The sequence below is a fragment of the Argiope bruennichi genome, chromosome 6 (genome assembly GCF_947563725.1).
Source record: "Argiope bruennichi chromosome 6, qqArgBrue1.1, whole genome shotgun sequence".
Classification (NCBI taxonomy): Eukaryota; Metazoa; Arthropoda; class Arachnida; order Araneae; family Araneidae; genus Argiope; species Argiope bruennichi.
In genome coordinates this window covers 91,300,684-91,306,683 of record NC_079156.1, presented here as the reverse complement: position 1 = coordinate 91,306,683, position 6,000 = coordinate 91,300,684, and positions in this window count along the sequence as shown.

The following is a 6,000-nucleotide window of genomic DNA, read 5'->3' as shown; positions in this document are numbered from 1 at the left end:
TTAATAGTTCTTTTCTAGCCTCTAGTGTTATATTTTGCTTCCAATTTTCGCTCGGGCCCCCCGTTACATGTGATAGAAACTTGAAAAGATTTTGAGCGACTGGGACATTTATAACTCTTGGAATTCTCCGACGTACGGCGTTAGGGAATATAAAAATATAAAATAAAATAAATTAAATAGCTACGAGATAAGATAGACTACCTTTCCCTCCTCTTCAGAAAAATAAAGTGTAAAAGAACAAAATGTAGTGTAAGATGAATGCTTCTTACTATGTTCTTTTTTATTTTTTATGTGTGCGATACGATGCCATTTTTCTTTACTACATGCGTTCGATGTTCTTTTTGCTTTTCCTTTTCATAGAACATAAAAAAGTAGAGATGTTCTTTCCGACACTCTGTACTTATCATCAGTTTTTCTTGGGCTTACTAAAAACAAACTTTTGAAGGATAACTTTTTGTTCTTTTGTTTTGTTTTGTTTCGGGGCAGACTGTTTTATAGACATGATATTGGTCGTTTCCGTACAATGACTGTAGAGAAGATTTTAAACAAATCTCTCCTAGTCAGTCTCAAAATAGTCGTTTTAGCTTTTTTTTTAAGCCAGAATTTTGCTTCTATAAAATTTAAGTAAAGAAAATAGTTTTACTTCTTTTTCCCTAAACCTAAAGAACGAGTATATGTATCGAAAGGAAACATGACGGAAATCATATTCTCTAGACCACATTGTACAACTACAACAATTTATACAACAAAATGTATTATGATTCAGCCTCATATTTCTGTGTGATATTTTCGTACAGAAAATACGATAAGAAATAGTACAATATTCAATAATGCAATACGATTTACAGCATAACATTAATAATTTGGTCGCTGTATTAATATATTTAACAAATTATTTTTTCTTAATTGTGGCTTCATAATTTTCCCTCTTTTCACTAAATAGAAACTCCAGACGATATTCTCTTTTAAATAAATATCAAAAATTAGCATACAAATATTTTGACGTTGATTTTTAATATTTATTTTTTCCTTTTATTCGCCTGCATTTTTTGCAATCTGAATTAATATTGTTTTCTTTTCTGTTAAGATTAACTGTCGTCTGCTTTAATCACGAAAAATTAATTTTTGATATTCTTGCTTGTTTTTTAATTCGTAAATTTCAGCATTCATTTAAATGTGATATTTATTCTTTAAATTTGAGATTGTAAAGATTTTTTTTAATTCTACATAATATGGGCAATTTTGGTACTTTCGCATTTTTCCAGAAAAATGCATTGACTTATATTCCTTTAAAAGGACAATTTTCAGTCCAAATGAAGATATTCTACAAGAGCTTTTATTTAATGTTTAATTCCCGAAGGAAAAATGGAGTTTTGGTTTTGTTTTGTTGTTATATGACACTGGTGTATACTGAATACAACAATAATTTTTAAAAAAAACTTAAGTAAGGATCATAGCTTTTGATTTAAATTCAAAGAAACTAATTGCCTTTTTTATAATATATAACAAAGCATTCATAATTTGAATATATCTTTAATATTCCATGAAATACAGATATTTATGAATTCCATTAAAACTAGTATCGAAATATAGTATTAAATATCCCATGGCCTAATAATACAAATATGTATAATTAGTTCACTGTTATGCTTTGCAATTGTTACTGTTATGCTTTGTTAATTATCCCTGCATTTTTAAATCTTTTTTTTTTCCTTTTTAAGAATATATGTTGAGAGAGAAAGGAACTGTATATTTAAATAATTAACATATTCTTTTATTTTTATTCATTGTTTCTTCTGTTTTCTTACTTTTTTAATTCAGTTGAAGTTTTATTTTCTCTCCTTGAATGTCATGTTTTTTTTTAACCCATTTAACATGTTTAAAATTGTGTGCGTATGCGTGTGTGTGTGTCTTCCATGTGCCTAAATTTCGTTCTTAATCCCTTGCATGCAAGATTCGAAATAATAGCTTTGTAAATGTTCTTGTCATTCACTGTTGCAGTCTATTGAAAGGAGAAGAAACTGTGTGAAATGCTTGTTCAGCAACAATTTTGCTTTTGAATTTTCAGAACTCGTATGTTGCTAAAACAATTCCATCCTTTTAAAATTTATTTTCCATAATTTTGATTATTTCTACTGAAAAATATTTTTAAATAATAATTTAAAAATAACATTTTTCTCATTTCCACCCATATTAATCCCAAATTGATCAGTAACATCTCATGGCATCTGAATTGAATCTTAACTGCTACACATCCTAAAAATAGAAAACGTCAATTAAGTAATATAGGAGACAAATAAGCAAAACTAATTTTAATTCAATACCCATTAAAATAAGGCTTGTCAAAAAATGGAAAAGAATGAAATTGAGTATGGTCTGATTTAAAATTAAATTCTACTTTAGTAATACATTAATAATAACTGAAATTCTATATATGTATATATAGTACTGAATCATATACAAGAAAGGAAATTGATTACGGCTCAATTTGAAGAGCATAAAAACATTTTTGCAATAAATAAGACATTCAGCTATCCACTAATATCGCAGTTCAACAGATAATTTGAAAACCTTTAAAAATGGGCATGTTCTTTAATCCAGGAAAATTCTGTCAGTGACGCAAATAATTATATTTTATTTTACTTGAGTCAATAATTATAGCCATGAAAAAATTATACAGTATAGTTTTTCGTACAATTCCCTTATTCTTTCAATTATATTTAGTAAAATATTTTTTAACATTTTAACAAAAAAAAAATTTAATCTAGCAATACATCTGCAATCAAAATTGACAGATTTTTGAAATTTTGAATTTCATTGATATAAATTTTTAACAACCGCCTCATGTAATTTCCGTGCGTGAGGTAGAGCAACAATGCTATTTTACAGAAAGATTTACGTCATTGTGCATTATTGTTGGCAGCACTGGCCATGGAAGACAGGAATCTTGCAATACCCGTTCGTCGCATAACTATGGTGCATTGTTATTAGAAATTCCAGCTGGTAACCTCAGAGTGACACAGCGAACGATAATAAATCGATTATTTGAGAGTAAATTTCAAACTAGACGCTGAGCGGCGGTGGCCTGACGGTGAAGCCTCAGCTTCGGAACCTCAGAATTTCAGGTTCGAGACCCGATTGCATCGAAGAACCATCTTGTAGGAGTCTGATGCCCGCTAAATCCGTTGGGGCCAAACGTCCTCCTGCTGGTGTAGTGTGGAAAATCGGAGAGGGTGTGCCTGCTCAGGTGTCATCCTCGTCATCTGACCGCGGTTCAGAATTACGAGATGTGTCCCAAAATAGTCCTAGTGTTGCTTTAAAATGGAACGTTAATTAAGTAAACTAATTAGAAGCTTTGTAGTGCCCGTGCTTCTAAATCCAAATCATCAACTCTACGAACTTCAGTGACATCAAGCTAAAGCCTATTGGAGAAAAGGAATAAAATTCTGTTATATTCTCCAATGAGAACTACCTCCGTCTTGATGCAAGAAATGACAGTATGTTGGTTAGAAATAGACCAGAATCAAGTTATTTGCTGCATAAACTCTTTGGACTAATACCAAGAATTATGGTCTAAGATACGTAATTTTTGTGATAAAAGTCTCGTTGTTGACCCACACACTGTTAGCAGTAAATTTTATTTCAGTCCGGAGGTGACAGAACAGGTTGCTCTGGCATTTCTTATCACCATTCCAAGGGGTAGTTTCAAACATAATAATGCTAGCCCTCATGCCGCTGCTGTGAATCCAACGTGTTCTAGAATGTTGACACGTTGCCTTAACCTGCGTGGGCACTTGATAAACTCAAGCGTGTATAGTAAATTATTAGATGAGAAATAAAGCGTCATTCATAAACAGCAGAGACATCATAAGAAGTTTTCTGTCGCATGTAGTCTTATTTTTAATGAAGAAAAGAAACCAGGAAGCCTTCGGAATTTTTTTTTAAAGCCAAATAAAAATATTATCACAATTATTTTAAACAAGAAAAAGAAATATCAAAAGATTAAGATTGAGTACCTGAATTCCCAATATTGGTTAACAATAGAGTATTTATAATTTCTTATTTCACACGCATCTGTATCTATTTATTAATTTATTAAATATTTTGCAAAATTAATAAAAAATGTATTGCGGTTACGTAACTCTACTACATTCTCTTTTGATACAACAGATGGCGTTAGTTTATTAAGGTGTACGTACACACTAGAAGATTTTTTTTTAATTTTAACTTTAAAAATCCTGTTTTTTCACAGGTCATTAATATATGTTTAAACTCATTTCAGGACGAAAAAACCATATTACACTAATTATTAATTAAATAATATTTAATGAGCTAATTAGCATATTTTTTGAAACATGGTATCTTAAATTCTAATTTATACAGACACACAATTCTAGTTGGAAATTATGCCTAATATTAGTCTTCATGTTGTCTGCCTGAATCAAGTTATAAAAATATATAGTTTAAAAAGAAAAAATTTCATCAACGATGAATAGAAAAAGCGATATTTTTTCTGTAATTTTAAGTTTTAAATAGCTATTAAAAATTTATTTCTATAAATATACCTTTGATTGAGGCACAGAACATCCGCTATTTCATACATATTATTTTGATATATAAATAATGGTATTTGGTTAATTTCTTGTTGAGTTATTATTGTTTGAATGAAAGCACCTCAAGAAAAATAATTATAAATCGAAAAATATTTCGATTATTGACAACATCTTGGTATCGTTTGAAAGCTAAAGGATCAGAGAACATTATTAAGTAATAAAAAAATATTCGATATTTTGAACGATTTTCGAAGTTTTAAGTGTGTACATACACCTTAACATCAAGGTATATTTCGCATGATCCTTCTGGGGGGAGGGGGTCATTATTATATTGTTCTCTCGTAAGTGTTGTGTATTTTCGAGTTCCGTGTTTTTTTTTTTTTTTTTTTTTTTTTTTTTTGTCTTGTGAAATGTGAAACTAAGAAAATAATTAAATAGCTGTTCCTGAAACTCGTTTATTACTTTCATCTGCCTCATAATGAAGCCATAAAGAATCTCGTCCTCCTACAATATAAAATTAAATTAGCATCATTGGGAAGGTAAAATTTCGAATTCGATGATGAAAAAAATATATCTTCTAGGATTATTTATTCTGAACTAACTGCGCAAAAAGTGCTTTTTATGATTTGAAAAGGAGACAGTATTCCTTCCCTTGTCTTAAATAATAAGTATGCAAAGTTTAATTGAATTCGCCCCAGTTGCTTAGAGACAGATGAAGAACATACTTAACATATACACAATGATTTTTATTAATATTAAGATCAAATTCAAAAAATGGGAAAACATTTTTTCTTTTTTTTATAACATTTTTATTAATTTCTAATGAATTGAATATTTTATTACCTAAGCACTTTGAAATGAATGCACACCTAATGAAAAACATTAATATTCTTCATATCGACAGGTTTTCATTGAATATTTAGCACCAAAATTTCCGAACGCTAATGTACCCGACAGAACAATTGTTCGGAACTTCTGGGCGATTACTTCATAACTACAACACCAAATCGAAGGGAGTTTTCTCAAAGAGACTGTATTAGATTAGAATCGACTAGTTTTTGACTTCCAAACTTTCATATGACAATTAGAAAGGCATTAAAATCCCATTAACGTCTAGCGTGACAAGATGAACATTCTAAAGGACATTTTTACGTGTTCCTCAAACTATCGAATTCATCGAAATCGCTTCTTTCATTGTTTCATCATTTCCTTACTTTTCAGTGGAGTTTTGAGACATGTATACCATTATAAGTTCAGATTCTAATTGGACCAAACATTTTCCTTGTCATAAAATTATACTTGTCTTTATAATACAAGATGTTTAAAAGTCATTTTCTTTGAAAAACTTATTGAAAGTACGATAATTACATGTTCCAAACAATTTTACGCTTAAAAGAGAGCTATTTAAGAAATAGTCATTTAAATCATATTATTATCAAAGTGCTTT